Genomic DNA, 18827 nt, shown 5'->3' with positions numbered 1-18827 from the left:
AAAACCTAGAGCAATATTTTTTTCACGAAACCTATTTAAATCTTGGTCAAATTCAATCCCCGGTGAAAAAAAACCAAAATGGCGGAAAAACAAGATGGCCGCCATACGAAATTTTCGTTTTTCCCGAAAATGCCTCGGGGGTAAAAATGATGTATGAGGAATGTGATCGAAACATCATGTTGAGTATGGAAATACTTTTCGATCTTCGAAAGCTGCTCCGCATCAGGGAGACACCCTACAGCCTGGCGAAACTATCGCACCTGGAACTTTTTTGTTTTCACGAAGCCTATTAAAGTCTTGGTCAAATTTTATCGCCAGTGAAAAAAAAACAAAATGGCCGAAAAACAAGATGGCCGCCATACAAATTTTTGTTTTTCCAGAAAATGTCTCACGAGGTAAAAATGATGTATTGGGGTGTGATCGGAACGTCATCTTGGAAAACTGCTCCGCATCAGAGGTCACTCTACGGCCTGGCAAAACTATAGCACCTAGAACTTTTTTGATTTCACGAGACCTATTCAAGTCTTGGTCAAATTCTATCGCGGTAAAAAAATGGCGGGAAAACAAGATACGCGAGCAGCTTGCTGCGAGCGAACCACGCGACATCTAGTTATTATTATTATAATATATATAGCTGCAAACCCATGTACTGACTCACTGACTGACTGACTGACTGACTGACATAGTTGTTCTCCCAGAAGGAGTGTCGGGGGGTGAAAATGATGTATGGGGGGTGTGATCGGGACCTCCCGGTGAGTATGGGAAAACTTCCAGATCTTGGAAAACTGCTCCGCATCAGGGAGAGACCCTACGGCCTGGCGCAACTATTATACCTGGATCAATTTTTTTTCCGCAAAACCTATTTAAATCTTGGTCAAATTCAATCGCCGGTGAAAAAAAATCAAAATGGCGGAAAAACAAGATGGCCGCCATACAAAATTTTGTTTTCCCAGAAAATGTCTCGGGGGTAAAAACTGTATATGGGAATGTAATCGGAGTGTTTTGTCGAATACGGAAAATGTTCTCAATCTTCAAAAACTGCTCCGCATCAGGGAGACACCCTACGGCCTGGCCAAACTATCGCACCTAGAACATTATTTTTTCCACCAGGCCTATTATAATCTTGGTTAAATTTAATTGCAGTTGAAAAAAAATCAAAATGGCGGAAATTCAAGATGGCCGCCATACAAATTTTTCTTTTTTCCTGAAAATGCCTCGGGCGTAAAAATGATGTAAAGGAATGTGAACGGATCGTCATGTTGAGTATTTCAATACTGCTCTATCTTGAAAAACTGCTCCGCATCAGGGAGACACCCTACGGCCTGGCAAAACTATAATACCTGGAGCAATATTTTTTTCACGAAACCTATTTATATCTTGGTCAAATTTTATCCCTGGTGAAAAAAAACAAAATGGCCGAAAAACAAGATGGCCGCCATACAAATTTTTGTTTTTCCAGAAAATGTCTCGGGTGTAAAAATGATGTATAGGGGTGTGATCGGAACGTCATCTTGGAAAACTGCTCCGCATCAGGGAGACACCCTACGGCCTGGCAAAACTATCGCACCTAGAAAGATTTTTTTTTTCACAAAACCTTCTTAAATCTTGGTCAAATTTTATCGTCGGTGAAAAAAAATCAAAATGGCGGAAAAACAAGATGGCCGCCATACAAAATTTCGTTTTTCCAGAAAATGTCTCGGAGGTAAAAATGATGTATGGGAGGTGTGATCGAAACGTCAAGCTGAGTATGGAAAAACTGTTTGATCCTGAAAAACTGCTCCGCATCAGGGTGACACCCTACGGCCTGGCAAAACTATAAAACCTAGAGCAATATTTTTTCCACGAAACCTATTTAAATCTTAGTCAAATTCAATCCCCGGTGAAAAAAAACCAAAATGGCGGAAAAACAAGATGGCCGCCAAACAAAATTTTCGTTTTTCCCGAAAATGCCTCGGGCGTAAAAATGATGTATAGGAATGTGATCGGATCGTCATGTTGAGTATTTCAATACTGCTCCATCTTGAAAAACTGCTCCGCATCAGGGAGACACCCTACGGCCTGGCGCAACTATCGCACCTAGAACGATTCTTTTTTCACAAAACCTACTTAATTCCTGGTCAAATTCAATCACTGGTGAAAAAAAATCAAAATGGCGGAAAAACAAGATGGCCGCCATACAAAATTTTATTTTTCCGGAAAATGTCTCGTGGGTGAAAACTGTGTATGGGAGTGTAATTGTAACGTATTGTTGAGTATGGAAATACTTCTCGATCTTGAAAACCTGCTCCGCATCAGGGAGACACCCTACGGCCTGGCAAAACTATAAAACCTGGAGCAATTTTTCTTTCGCGAAACATATTTAAATCTTGGTCAAATCCAATCCCCGGTGAAAAAAAATCAAAATGGCGGAAATTCAAGATGGGCGCCATACAAATTTTTCTTTTTTCCTGAAAATGCCTCGGGCGTAAAAATGATGTATAGGAATGTGATCGGATCGTCATGTTGAGTATTTCAATACTGCTCCATCTTGAAAAACTGCTCCGCATCAGGGAGACACCCTACGGCCTGGCAAAACTATAATACCTGGAGCAATATTTTTTTCACGAAACCTATTTAAATCTTGGTCTAATTTTATCCCCGGTGAAAAAAAACAAAATGGCCGAAAAACAAGATGGCCGCCATACAAAATTTCGTTTTTCCAGAAAATGTCTCGGGGGTAAAAATTATGTATGGGGTTGTAATCGTAACGTCATGTCGAGTATGGATATACTTCTCGATCTTGGAAAGCTGCTCCGCATCAGGGAGACACCCTACGGCCTGGATAAACTATCGCACCTGGAACGATTCTTTTTTCACAAAACCTATTTAAATCTTGGTCAAATCCAATCGACAGTGAAAAAAAAACAAAATGGCGGAAAAACAAGATGGCCGCCATACAAAATTTCGTTTTTCCAGAAAATGTCTCGGAGGTAAAAATGATGTATGAGAGGTGTGATCGAAACGTCAAGCTGAGTATGGAAAAACTGTTCGATCTTGAAAAACTGCTCCGCATCAGGAAGACACCCAACAGCTTGGCAAAACTATCCAACAGCTTGGCAAAACTATAAAACCTGGAGCAATTTTTCTTTCGCGAAACATATTTAAATCTTGGTCAAATCCAATCCCCGCTGAAAAAAAACAAAATGGCGGAAAAACAAGATGGCCGCCATACAAAATTTTCGTTTTTCCCGAAAATGCCTCGGGGGTAAAAATGATGTATGAGGAATGTGATCGAAACATCATGTTGAGTATGGAAATACTTTTCGATCTTCGAAAGCTGCTCCGCATCAGAGAGACACCCTACAGCCTGGCGAAACTATCGCACCTGGAACTTTTTTGTTTTCACGAAGCCTATTAAAGTCTTGGTCAAATTTTATCGCCAGTGAAAAAAAAACAAAATGGCCGAAAAACAAGATGGCCGCCATACAAATTTTTGTTTTTCCAGAAAATGTCTCAGAGGTAAAAATGATGTATTGGGGTGTGATCGGAACGTCATCTTGGAAAACTGCTTCGCATCAGGGAGACACCCTACAGCCTGGCGAAACTATCGCACCTGGAACTTTTTTGTTTTCACGAAGCCTATTAAAGTCTTGGTCAAATTTTATCGCCAGTGAAAAAAAAACAAAATGGCCGTAAAACAAGATGGCCGCCATACAAATTTTTGTTTTTCCCGAAAATGTCTCAGAGGTAAAAATGATGTATTTGGGGTGTGATCGGAAAGTCATCTTGGAAAACTGCTCCGCATCAGGGAGACACCCTACGGCCTGGCAAAACTATAGCACCTAGAACTTTTTTGATTTCACGAGATCTATTTTAGTCTTGGTCAAATTCTATCGCGGTGAAAAAATGGCGGGAAAACAAGACACGCGAGCAGCTTGCTGCGAGCGAACCACGCGACATCTAGTTATTATTATTATATTATATAAAGCTACAAACCCATGTACCTATCTACCTATTGACTGACTGACTGACATAGTTGTTCTCCCAGAAGGAGTGTCGGGGGGTGAAAATGATGTATGGGGGGTGTGATCGGGACCTCCCGGTGAGTATGGGAAAACTTCCAGATCTTGTAAAACTGCTCCGCATCAGGGAGACACCCTACAGTCTGTCGAAACTATCGCACCTGGAACGATTCTTTTTTCACTAGACCTATTTAATTCTTGGTCAAATTCAATCACCGGTGAAAAAAAATCAAAATGGCGGAAAAACAAGATGGCCGCCATACAAAATTTTGTTTTTCCAGAAAATGTCTCGTTGGTAAAAACTGTGTATGGGGTTGTAATCGGAACATCCCGTTGACTATGGAAATTTTTCTCGATCTTGAAAAACTGCTCCGCATCAGGGAGACACCCTACGGCCTGGCCAAACTATCGCACCTAGAACATTATTTTTTCCACCAAGCCTATTAAAATCTTGGTCGAATTCAATCGCAGGCAGAAAAAAAACAAAATGGCGGAAAAACAAGATGGCCGCCATACAAATTTTTAGTTTTTCCTGAAAATGCCTCTAGGATAAAAATTATGTATGAGGGTTTTGATCGAAACGTCTTGTAGAGTATGTAAATACTTCTCGATCTTTGAAAGCTCCTCCGCATCAGGGCGGCACCCTACGGCCTGGCGAAACTATCGCATCTGGACCTTTTTTGTTTTCACAAAACCTATTTAAATCTTGGTCAAATTTTATAGCCTGTGAAAAAAAAACAAAATGGCGGAGAAACAAGATGGCCGCCATACAAAATTTTGTTTTTCTAGAAAATTCCTCAAGGTCCAAAAATATGTAAAGGGGTGTGATCGGAACGTCATCTTGGAAAACTGCTCCGCATTAGGGAGACACCTTACGGCCTGGCAAAATTATAGCACCTAGAACTTTTTTGATTTCACGAGACCTATTTAAACAAGATGGCCGCCATACAAAGCTTCGGACTAATACAGGACACGCGAGCAGCTTGCTGCGAGCGAACCACGCGACATCTAGTTATTATTATATTATTATACTATATATAGCTACAAACCCATTGACTCACTGACTCACTGACAGGGTTGTTCTCCCAGAAGGAGCGTCGGGGGGTAAAAATGATGTATGGGGGGTGTGATCGAGATCTTCCGGTGAGTATGGGAAAACTTCCAGATCTTGGAAAACTGCTCCGCATCAGGGAGACACCCTACGGCCTGGCGCAACTATCGCACCTAGAACGATTCTTTTTTCACGAAACCTATTTAAATCTTGGTCAAATTTTATCGTGGGTGAAAAAAAATCAAAATGGCGGAAAAACAAGATGGCCGCCATACAAAAGTTTGTTTTTCCAGAAAATGATTCGTTGGTAAAAACTGTGTATGGGGTTGTAATCGGAACGTCTTGTTGAGTATGGAAATACTTCTTGACCTACAGAAACTGCTCCGCATCAGGGAGACATCCTACGGCCTGGCAAATCTATCGCACCTGGAACTTTTTTGTTTTCACGAAACCTATTTAAATCTTAATCAAATTTTATCGCCGGTGAACAAAAATCAAAATGGCGGAAAAACAAGATGGCCGCCATACAAAATTTCCTTTTTCTAGAAAAAGCCTCGGGGGTAAAAATTTTGTATGGAAGTTATGATTGAAACGTCATGTTGAGTATGGAAATATTTCTCGATCTTCGAAAGCTGCTCCGCATCAGGGAGACACCCTACAGCCTGGCGAAACTATCGCACCTGGAACTTTTCTGTTTTCACGAAGCCTATTAAAGTCTTGGTCAAATTTTATCGCCAGTGAAAAAAAAACAAAATGGCCGAAAAATAAGATGGCAGCCATACAAATTTTTGTTTTTCCAGAAAATGTCTCAGAGGTAAAAATGATGTATTGGGGTGTGATCGGAACGTCATGACAAGTATGAAAATACTTCTCGATCTTTGAAATCTGCTCCGCATCAGGAAGACACCCTACCGCCTGGCTAACCTATCGCATCTGGAACTGTTTGATTTTCACGAAATCTATTAAAATCTTGGTCAAATTCTATCGGCGCCGGTGTAAAAAAACAAAATGGCGGAAAAACAAGATGGCCGCCATACAAAATTTTCGTTTTTCCTGAAAATGCCTCGGGGGTAAAAATTGTGTATGGGGTTGTAAACGGAATATCATGTTGAGTATGGAAGTACTTCTCGATCTTTGAAATCTGCTCCGCATCAGGGAGACACCCTACGGTCTGGCGAAACTATCGCACCTGGAACGATTCTTTTTTCACGAGGCCTTTTTAAATCTTGGTCAAATTTTATCGATGGAGAAAAAAAAACAAAATGGCCGAAAAACAAGATGGCCGCCATACAAAGTTTCGTTTTTCCCGAAAATGCCTCGGGGGTAAAAATGATGTATGAGGAATGTGATCGAAACATCATGTTGAGTATGGAAATACTTTTCGATCTTCAAAAGCTGCTCCGCATCAGGGAGACACCCTACAGCCTGGCGAAACTATCGCACCTGGAACTTTTTTGTTTTCACGAAGCCTATTAAAGTCTTGGTCAAATTTTATCGCCAGTGAAAAAAAAAACAAAATGGCCGAAAAACAAGATGGCCGCCATACAAATTTTTGTTTTTCCAGAAAATGTCTCAGAGCTAAAATTGATGTATAGGGGTGTGATCGGAACGTCATCTTGGAAAACTGCTCCGCATCAGGGAGACAACCTACGTCCTGGCAAAACTATAGCATCTAGAACTTTTTTGATTTCACGAGACCTATTTTAGTCTTGGTCAAATTCTATCGCGGTAAAAAAATGGCGGGAAAACAAGACACGCGAGCAGCTTGCTGCGAGCGAACCACGCGACATCTAGTTTTATATTATACAGGGTGTTAGGGACATCGTAACGAAAAAAAAAATGGAACGCCTATTTGATTGTACTAAAAACGATGGTGGGTGTTTTTCTTGTCGCAAATGTTTAATTAAGATTTTGAATTTTTACTGTGCCGCAATGTAAGTCGAACAACGCGGCACACAGACGTTAAACCTACGCACGGCTACGTTACGCGTGCGTACGTGATACGATGTTGTATCTAGGTAGGAGTTTTCATTCTCTTGTATTTAGATGCTTAGTGGTGCAACGTTTAAAAATGTTGAGTTTGTTGAAGTAGAACACCTACTGCCACGATTTTTCACGCACGGTACCTACCTACCAGTTATTAAAACGTTCCTAACTTATTAACAATAAAAACCCTACTCTTGCCTTACCTTAATTGTTATTCCTTCGGATGAAGTACCTAGGTAGGTACCCTAGAACATGTCACGTCAAGTAGGTATGCAACATCGCGTTTCCTCCGCGGTAGGTAGGTATCACACGCACTCACAAACACAACACCTTGCTCTTTAATAAACATCAACAATCTTCCATACTTTTGTGCAATAAATGGTCTATGATCTATCATCATAGTCGACACTACTCATTTACAGAATAAAACAAACACAAAACACTCACAAACACGAAAAAAATATCCTCGAAAAACATCACGCGATTCGGGTCAAGCTTAGTATTCGACTGAGCGGAAGCGCGCGGCGGCGTTAGCGCAAAGCATCAAAGGCGCGCCGACGACGCGCCGGCCGCGGCCGAGTCGAGCCGACGACTAGACAGAGAGAGAGAAGTATGTTTATGGTGCAAGTGACAGAGAAAGAAATAGTATCTGTTCGTATGCCTACTTTATTGGCGAGCGTTGCCCTTGACCCGTGCGCCGGCTATTCACCTGCGCATAGCTGAAGTTGTAGATACGTTATTATTATTATTGATGACATTGATAAAATTTAATAATTAGTAATTTTTATTTGTTTATTTTAAATGTGCGTTCTATGCAGCTTAAAACACAATATGGGACTGAAAAAAATCTAATTTTTTTATGAATTTTGCGACAGGAAACTTCACTTGATACCTATCAACTCAAAGAAATACCTAGTATCTGTTCGTAATGCCTACTTTATTGGCGCGCGTTGCCCTTGATCCGTGAGGCTATTCACGTCCGAGTATCCATCAAGACAGATCAAACAAGCCCTAACTCGGAGGTCTTACGTCCCAGGATCCTTTAATTATGTCTTAGAACCTTCTTGGCCTATGTGGTCCAGTGGTTGAGCGATGGGATGCGGAGGGTCCGGGTTCGTATTCCGGTGGGGACATATCACAAAAATCTGTTTATAAGGCCTTTGGTTGGGACGTTACATGCTGATCACCTGATTGTCCGAAAGTAAAATGATCCGTGCTTCGGAAGGTACGTTAAGTCGTTGCTCCCGTCTACTAGGTACTTATGTAAGCACGTAGCCGTTACATGAATATTGTACACAGAACAGGATAGGTTTAATTAGTTCTTTACTGATGATTTAACAATGAGATTTAAAACACGAATAACTTAGTATGTACTTAGTACCTCGGTACCAACATGTAACAAGAAAAATAAGATCACTCCTCTCGGACAATTTTTTTCTTTGAACATGCCGACATTGCCTACGCGGCGGAGTTGCCAAACTATCGATAGGTAGATTATCAATTGTTGAACTTGAAAATTGTCTAAACTATCGAAAGTAGTGATAGTACATTTAGATCGATACTAGCGATAGTACCGATAGGTCTTGCTTTGTAACAATAATGGGTATTGATCTAAAAGATCTATCGATAGGTACCTACTATTGGTTTTTTTTAACTAGGTATCGATAGAATATCGATAGGCAACACTCTGGCGGAGTGTCCGCCCAATTCTAGACGCGATCTCGCTCGATTTTTGTGTAGCGAGGTTTTGCGTAGGTACTTACATACTAAGTTGGTGGATGGTTGACATAGTAGGTAACTAATTATCTAATCTGTGGTGGTTGTGTTAGTTGGTTGTTAGTTATTCTAATGACAACAAAGAATACAATTATTTACTGTTTCAACTGTTTTAGGTAGATAATGGCCCCGATTCCTATGAGTAAATGAATGAATAACCCGGTCGAATCAAAAAGGTATCTCGCTGGTATGCAAACCGTTTGACGTGTGCTGTCAACTTAATTCTGTCGGTTGTTTTAGATTTCTGCTTAAAATTGACGTGTATTCCATAAATTTTATGCCTGTTGATTATCCGTCCATTTAAGAATAAGAATAAAATAAATTTATAATTTACGATAGACAGAGAAAGAAATAGGATCGGTTCGTAGTGCCTACTTTGTAGGCTGCGCCGCCGCCGCGCCGCCGCCGCCGGCGTGCGGCGCGGGGCGCGCGGAGCGGGGCGTGCGGAGCGGGGCGTGCGGAGCGGGGCGCGCGGCGCGCGGTGCGTGTGGCCGTTGACCCGTTCGAGCAGCTGTTGTCTCCATTACATCGAAAATTTTCGATAATTTGTCATTATTGTTTTTTTTATTGAAATTTGGGTTTTATGCAGCTAAAAGCACAATATGGAATTGAAAATAATTAAAAACAAAACTCAAAATTTCATGAATTTTGCGACGGAAAATTCCACTAGATATTAACTCAGAATCATGGTCTGAATCATCCCTCTCAGTATTCGTTACGATGTCACTAACACCCAGTATAAAGCTACAAACCCATGTATTGACTGACTGACTGACTGACATAGTTGTTCTCCCAGAAGGAGCGTCGGGGGGTGAAAATGATGTATGGGGGGTGTGATCAGGACCTCTCGGTGAGTATGGGAAAACTTCCAGATCTTGGAAAACTGCTCCGCATCAGGGAGAGACCCTACGGCCTGGCAAAACTATAAAACCTGGAGCAATTTTTCTTTCGCGAAACATATTTAAATCTTGGTCAAATCCAATCCCCGCTGAAAAAAAACCAAAATGGCGGAAAAGCAAGATGGCCGCCATACAAAATTTCTTTTTTCTAGAAAACTCGGAGGTAAAAATGATGTATGGGAGGTGTAATCGAAACGTCAAGCTGAGTATGGAATAACTGTTCGATCTTGAAAAACTGCTCCGCATCAGGGAGACACCCTACGGCCTGGCAAAACTATTGCACCGGGGACAATTATTTTTTCACAGAACCTATTTAAATCTTGGTCAAATTCTATCGTCAGTGGAAAAAAATCAAAATGGCGGAAAAACAAGATGGCCGCCATACAAAATTTTCGTTTTTCCAGAAAATGCCTCGGGGGTAAAAATGATGTATAATGAATGTGATCAAAATGTCATGTTGAGTATGGAAATACTTCCCGACCTTCAAAAACTGCTCCGCATCAGGGAGACACCCTACGGCCTGGCAAAACTATAAAACCTGGAGCAATAATTTTTTCACAAAACCTATTTAAATCTTGGTCAAATTTTATCGCCCGTAAAAAAAACAAAATGGCGGAATATTAAGATGGCCGCCATACAAAATTTTCGTTTTTCTCGAAAATGCCTCGGGGGTGAATATGATGTATGAGGGATGTGATCAAAATGTCATGTTGAGTATGGAAATACTTCCCGACCTTCAAAAACTGCTCCGCATCAGGGAGACACCCTACGGCCTGGCAAAACTATAGCACCTAGAACTTTTCTGATTTCACGAGACCTATTTAAGTCTTGGTCAAATTCTATCGTAGTTGACAAAAAATCAAAATGGTGGAAAAACAAGATGGCCGCCATACAAAATTTTGTTTTTCCAGAAAATCTCTCGGGGGTAAAAACTGTATATGGGAGTGTAATCGGAACGTCTTGTTGAGTATGGAGACACTTCTTTTTCTTCAAATCTGCTCCGCATCAGGGAGACACCCTACGGCCTGGCAAAACTATAAAAGCTGGATTAATTTTTTTTTCGCAAAACCTATTTAAATTTTGGGCGAGTCCAATCGCCGGTGAAAAAAATCAAAATAGCGGAAAATCAAGATGGCCGCCATACATTTTTTTTGTTTTTCCTGAAAATGCCTCGGGGTAAAAAATATGTATAGGGGTGTGATCGGAACGTCATGTTGAGTATGGAAATTTTTCTTGATCTTTGAAATTTGCTCCGCATCAGGGAGACGCCCTACGGCCTGGCGAAACTATCGCGCTTGGAACTTTTTTGTTTTCACGAAACCTATTTAAATCTTGGTCAAATTTTATCGCTGGTGAAAAAAAAACAAAATGGCCGAAAAACAAGATGGCCGCCATACAAATTTTTCGTTTTTCCTCAAAATGCCTCGGGGGTAAAAATGATGTATTGGGGTGTGATCGGAACGTCATCTTGGAAAACTGCTCCGCATCAGGGGTCACCCTACGGCCTGGCAAAACTATAGCACCTAGAACTTTTTTGATTTCACGAGACCTATTCAAGTCTTGGTCAAATTCTATCGCGGTAAAAAAATGGCGGGAAAACAAGACCCGCGAGCAGCTTGCTGCGAGCGAACCACGCGACATCTAGTATATATATATAAATATATATATATTTTATTATACTATATATAGCTACAAACCCATTGACTCACTGACTCACTGACTCACTGACTCACTGACAGGGTTGTTCTCCCAGAAGGAGCGTCGGGGGGTAAAAATGATGTATGGGGGGTGTGATCGAGATCTTCCGGTGAGTATGGGAAAACTTCCAGATCTTGGAAAACTGCTCCGCATCAGGGAGAGACCCTACGGCCTGGCGCAACTATTATAGCTGGATCAAATTTTTTTTCACGAAACCTATTTAATTCCTGGTCAAATTCAATCACCGGTGAAAAAAAATCAAAATGGCGGAAAAACAAGATGGCCGCCATACAAAATTTCTTTTTTCTAGAAAATGTCTCGGAGGTAAAAATGATGTATGGGAGGTGTGATCGAAACGTCAAGCTGAGTATGGAAAAACTGTTCGATCTTGAAAAACTGCTCCGCATCAGGGAGACACCCTACGGCCTGGCAAAACTATCGCACCTGGAACGATTCTTTTTATTCACGAAATCTATTTAATTCTTGGTCAAATTCTATTGTCGGTGAAAAAAAATCAAAATGGCGGAAAAACAAGATGGCCGCCATACAAAATTTCTTTTTTCTAGAAAATGTCTCGGAGGTAAAAATGATGTATGGGAGGTGTGATCGAAACGTCAAGCTGAGTATGGAAAAACTGTTCGATCTTGAAAAACTGCTCCGCATCAGGGAGACACCCTACGGCCTGGCAAAACTATCGCACCTGGAACTTTTTTATTTTCACGAAACCTATTTAAATCTTGGTCAAATTTTATCGCCGGTGAAAAAAAAAAACAAAATGGCCGAAAAACAAGATGGCCGCCATATAAATTTTTGTTTTTCCAGAAAATGTCTCGGGTGTAAAAATGATGTATAGGGGTGTGATCGAAACGTCATCTTGGAAAACTGCTCCGCATCAGGGAGACACCCCACGGCCTTACAAAACTATAGCACCTAGAACTTTTTTGATTTCACGAGACCTATTTTAGTCTTGGTCAAATTCTATCGCGGTAAAAAAATGGCGGGAAAACAAGACACGCGAGCAGCTTGCTGCGAGCGAACCACGCGACATCTAGTTTATATTATATAAAGCTACAAACCCATGTACTGACTGACTGACTGATTCACTCACTGACAGAGTTGTTCTCCCAGAAGGAGCGTCGGGGGGTAAAAATGATGTATGGGGGTTGTGATCGAGACCTCCCGGTGAGTATGGGGAAACTTCCAGATCTTGAAAAACTGCTCCGCATGAGGGAGAGACTATACGGCCTGGCGCAACTATCGCACATAGAATGATTCTTTTTTCACGAGGCCTATTTAAATCTTGGTCAAATATTATCGTGGGTGAAAAAAAATCAAAATGGCGGAAAAACAAGATGGCCGCCATACAAAAGTTTGTTTTTCCAGAAAATGTTTCGTTGGTAAATACTGTGTATGGGATTGTAATCGGAACGTCTTGGTGAGTTTGGAAATACTTCTCCATCTTCAGAAACTGCTCTGCATCAGGGAGACACCCTACGGCCTGGCAAAACTTTCGCACCTGGAACTTTTTTGTTTTCACGAAATCTATTTAAATCTTGGTCAAATTCAATCTCCGATGAAAAAAAACTAAAATGGCGGTAAAACAAGATGGCCGCCATACAAAATTTTTGTTTTTCCAGAAAATGTCTCACGAGGTAAAAATGATGTATTGGGGTGTGATCGGAACGTCATCTTGGAAAACTGCTCCGCATCAGGGGTCACCCTACGGCCTGGCAAAACTATCGCACCTGGAACTTTTTTGTTTTCACGAAGCCTATTAAAGTCTTGGACAAATTTTATCGCCAGTGAAAAAAAAACAAAATGGCCGAAAAACAAGATGGCCGCCATACAAATTTTTGTTTTTCCAGAAAATGTCTCACGAGGTAAAAATGATGTATTGGGGTGTGATCGGAACGTCATCTTGGAAAACTGCTCCGCATCAGGGGTCACCCTACGGCCTGGCAAAACTATAGCACCTAGAACTTTTTTGATTTCACGAAAACAAGATGGCCGCCATACAAAGCTTCGAACTAATACAGGACACGCGAGCAGCTTGCTGCGAGCGAACCACGCGAAATCTAGTATTTATATATATATTATTATTATTATATTATATAAAGCTACAAACCCACTGACTGACTGACTGACTGACTGACTGACTCACTGACTCACTGACAGGGTTGTTCTCCCAGAAGGAGCGCCGGGGGGTAAAAATGATGTATGGGAGATGTGATCACGATCTTCCGATGAGTAGGGGAAAACTTCCAGATCTTGGAAAACTGCTCCGCATCAGGGAGACACTCTACAGTCTGGCGCAACTATTATACCTGGATCAAATTTTTTTTCGCAAAACCTATTTAAATCTTGGTCAAATTGTATTGTCGGTGAAAAAAAAACAAAATGGCGGAAAAACAAGATGGCCGCCATACAAAATTTCGTTTTTCCAGAAAATGTCTCGGGTGTAAAAATGATGTATGGGAAGTGTGATCAAAACGTCGAGTTGAATATGGTAATACTTCTCAATCTTGAAAAACTGCTCCGCATCAGGGAGACACCCTACGGCCTGGTGAAACTATCGCACGTGGAACTTTTTAGTTTTCACGATACCTATTTAAATCTTGGTCAAATATAATTGCCGGTGAAAAATAAACAAAATGGCGGAAAAACAAGATGGCCGCCATACAAATTTTTGTTTTTCCTGAAAATATCTCAGAGGTAAAAATGATGTATAGGGGTGTGATCGGAACGTCATCTTGGAAAATTGCTCCGCATCAGGGGGCACCCTACGGCCTGGCAAATATATCACACCTGGAACGTTTTGGTTTTCATGAGACCTAATAAAATGTTGGTCAAATCCAATTGCCGTTAAAAAACAAAATGGCCGCCATACAAAGCTTCGAATTAATACAGGACACGCGAGCAGCTTGCTGCGAGCGAACCACGCGACATCTAGTTATATAATATAGCTACAAACCCATGTAGTGACTGACTCACTCACTGACAGAGTTGTTCTCCCAGAAGGAGCGTCGGGGGGTCAAAATCATGTATGGGGGATGTGATCCAAATCTTCCGATGAGTATGGGAAAACTTCCAGATCTTGGAAAACTGCTCCGCATCAGGGAGAGACCCTACGGCCTGGCGCAACTATCGCACCTAGAACGATTATTTTTCCACAAAACCTACTTAAATCTTGGTCAAATCCAATCGCCGGCGAAAAAAAAACAAAATGGCGGAAAAACAAGATGGCCGCCATACAAAATTTTGTTTTTCCAGAAAATGCCTCGAGGGTAAAAATGATGTATAGGGATGTGATCGGATCGTCATGTTGAGTATTTCAATACTGCTTGATCTTGAAAAACTGCTCCGCATCAGGGAGACACCCTACGGCCTGGCAAAACTATAAAACCTAGAGCAATATTTTTTTCACGAAACCTATTTATATCTTGGTCAAATTCTATCGCCGGTGAAAAAAAATCAAAATGGCCTAAATTCAAGATGGCCGCCATACAAATTTTTAGTTTTTCTTGAAAATGCCTCTGGGATAAAAATTATGTATGAGGGTTTTGATCGAAACGTCTTTGAAAGTATGGAAATACTTCTCGATCTTTGAAAACTGCTCCGCATCAGGGGGCACCCTACGGCCTGGCGAAACTATCGCACATGGAACTTTTTTGTTTTCACGAAGCCTATTAAAGTCTTGGTCAAATTTTATCGCCGGTGAAAAAAAAACAAAATGGCCGAAAAACAAGATGGCCGCCATACAAATTTTTGTTTGTCCAGAAAATGTCTCGGGTGTAAAATTGATGTATAGGGGTGTGATCGGAACGTCATCTTGGAAAACTGCTCCGCATCAGGGAGACACCCTACGGCCTGGCAAAACTATAGCACCTAGAACTTTTTTGATTTCACGAGACCTATTCAAGTCTTGGTCAAATTCTATCGCCAGTGAAAAAAAAACAAAATGGCCGAAAAACAAGATGGCCGCCATACAAATTTTTGTTTTTCCAGAAAATGTCTCACGAGGTAAAAATGATGTATTGGGGTGTGATCGGAACGTCATCTTGGAAAACTGCTCCGCATCAGGGGTCACCCTACGGCCTGGCAAAACTATAGCACCTAGAACTTTTTTGATTTCACGAAAACAAGATGGCCGCCTTACAAAGCTTCGAACTAATACAGGACACGCGAGCAGCTTGCTGCGAGCGAACCACGCGACATCTAGTTATATTATATATAGCTGGAGACCCACTGACTGACTGACTGACTCACTGACATAATTGTTCTCCCAGAAGGAGCGTCGGGGGGTCAAAATGATGTATGGGGGGTGTGATCGGGACCTCCCGGTGAGTATGGGAAAAATCCGAAATCTTGGAAAACTGCTCCGCATCAGGGAGACGCCCTACAGTCTGGCGCAACTATTATACCTGGATCAATTTTTTTTTCGCAAAACCTATTTAAATCTTGGTCAAATTCTATTGTGGGTGAAAAAAAATCAAAATGGCGGAAAAACAAGATGGCCGCCATACAAAATTTTGTTTTTCCGGAAAATGTCTCAGGGGTAAAAATTGTGTATGGGAGTGTAATCGGAGTGTCTTGTTGAGTATGGAGACACTTCTCTTTCTTCAAATCTGCTCCGCATCAGGGAGACACCCTACGGCCTGGCAAAACTATAAAACCTGGTACAATTTTTCTTTCGCGAAACATATTTAAATCTTGGTCAAATCCAATCCCCGCTGAAAAAAAACCAAAATGGCGGAAAAACAAGATGGCCGCCATACAAAATTTTCGTTTTTCCCGAAAATGCCTCGGAGGTAAAAATGATGTATGAGGAATGTGATCGAAACATCATGTTGAGTATGGAAATACTTTTCGATCTTCGAAAGCTGCTCCGCATCAGGGAGACACCCTACTGTCTGGCAAAACTATTGCACCTGGAACGATTCTTTTTTCACGAAACCTATTTAATTCTTGGTCAAATTCAATCACCGGTGAAAAAAAATCAAAATGGCGGAAAAACAAGATGGCCGCCATACAAAATTTTCGTTTTTCTCGAAAATGCCTCGGGGTGAATATGATGTAAGAGGGATGAGATCAAAGTGTCATATTGAGTATGGAAATACTTCCCGACCTTCAAAAACTGCTCCGCATCAGGGCGGCACCCTACGGCCTGGGAAAACTATCGCTCCTGGAACGATTCTTTTTTCACCAAACTTAATAAAATCTTGGTCAAATTTTATCGCCGGTGAAAAAAAAAACAAAATGGTCGAAAAACAAGATGGCCGCCATACAAATTTTTGTTTGTCCAGAAAATGTCTCGGGTGTAAAAACGATGTATAGGGGTGTGATCGGAACGTCATCTTGGAAAACTGCTCCGCATCAGGGGTCACCCTACGGCCTGGCGAAACTATCGCATCTGGACCTTTTTTGTTTTCGCGAAATTTGTGTTTTTCCAGAAAATGTCTCAAAGGTAAAAATGATGTATTGGGGTGTGATCGGAACGTCATCTTGGAAAACTGCTCCGCATCAGGGGTCACCCTACGGCCTGGCAAAACTATAGCACCTAGAACTCTTTTGATTTCACGAGACCTATTCAAGTCTTGGTCAAATTCTATCGCGGTAAAAAAATGGCGGGAAAACAAGATGGCCGCCATACATAGCTTCGAACTAATACAGGACACGCGAGCAGCTTGCTGCGAGCGAACCACGCGAAATCTAGTTATAATATATATAGCTGGAGACCCACTGACTGACTCACTGACTGACTCACTGACATAATTGTTCTCCCAGAAGGAGCGTCGGGGGGTCAAAATGATGTATAGGGGGTGTGATCGGGACCTCCTGGTGAGTATGGGAAAAATCCCAAATCTTGGAAAACTGCTCCGCATCAGGGAGACGCCCTACGGCCTGGCAAAACTATCGCACCTGGATCAAATTTTTTTTCGCAAAATCTATTTAAATCTTGGTCAAATTCTATTGTGGGTGAAAAAAAATCAAAATGGCGGAAAAACAAGATGGCCGCCATACAAAATTTTGTTTTTCCAGAAAATGTCTCAGGGGTAAAAATTGTGTATGGGAGTGAAATCGGAGTGTCTTGTTGAGTATGGAAAAACTGTTCGATCTTAAAAAACTGCTCCGCATCAGGGAGACACCCTACGGCCTGGCAAAACTATAAAACCTGGTACAATTTTTCTTTCGCGAAACATATTTAAATCTTGGTCAAATCCAATCCCCGCTGAAAAAAAACCAAAATGGCGGAAAAACAAGATGGCCGCCATACGAAATTTTCGTTTTTCCCGAAAATGCCTCGGGGGTAAAAATGATGTATGAGGAATGTGATCGAAACATCATGTTGAGTATGGAAATACTTTTCGATCTTCGAAAGCTGCTCCGCATCAGGGAGACACCCTACAGCCTGGCGAAACTATCGCACCTGGAACTTTTTTGTTTTCACGAAGCCTATTAAAGTCTTGGTCAAATTTTATCGCCAGTGAAAAAAAAAATAAAATGGCCGAAAAACAAGATGGCCGCCATATAAATTTTTGTTTTTCCAGAAAATGTCTCGGGTGTAAAAATTATGTATAGGGGTGTGATCGGAACGTCATCTTGGAAAACTGCTCCGCATCAGGGAGACACCCTACGGCCTGGCAAAACTATAGCACCTAGAACTTTTTTGATTTCACGAGACCTATTTAAGTCTTGGTCAAATTCTATCGCGGTAAAAAAATGGCGGGAAAACAAAGACACGCGAGCAGCTTGCTGCGAGCGAACCACGCGACATCTAGTTATTATAATATATATAGCTGCAAACCCACTGACTGACTGACTGACTCACTCACTCACTGACATAATTGTTCTCCCAGAAGGAGCGTCGGGGGGTCAAAATGATGTATGGGGGGTGTGATCGGGACCTCCCGGTGAGTATGGGAAAACTTCCAGATCTTGGAAAACTGCTCCGCATCAGGGAGACACCCTACAGTCTGGCGAAACTATCACACCTGGAACGATTCTTATTTCACAAAACCTAATTAATTTTTGGTCATATTCAACCTTTGGTGAAAAAAAACAAAATGGCGGAAAAACAAGATGGCCGCCATACAAAATTTTATTTTTCCGGAAAATGTCTCGTGGGTCAAAACTCTGTATGGATGTGTAATCGAAACGTATTGTTGAGTATGGAAATACTTCTCGATCTTGAAAACCTGCTCCGCATCAGGGAGACACCCTACGGCCTGGCAAAACTATAAAACCTGGAGCAAGTTTTCTTTCGCGAAACATATTTAAATCTTGGTCAAATCCATTCCCCGCTGAAAAAAAAAACAAAATGGCGGAAAAACAAGATGGCCGCCATACCAAATTTTCGTTTTTCCCGAAAATGCCTCGGGGGTAAAAATGATGTATGAGGAATGTGATCGAAACATC

Source organism: Pectinophora gossypiella, unplaced genomic scaffold (assembly GCF_024362695.1).
Source record: "Pectinophora gossypiella unplaced genomic scaffold, ilPecGoss1.1 Pgos_40, whole genome shotgun sequence".
Classification (NCBI taxonomy): Eukaryota; Metazoa; Arthropoda; class Insecta; order Lepidoptera; family Gelechiidae; genus Pectinophora; species Pectinophora gossypiella.
Note: the sequence above shows the minus strand (reverse complement) of the source record.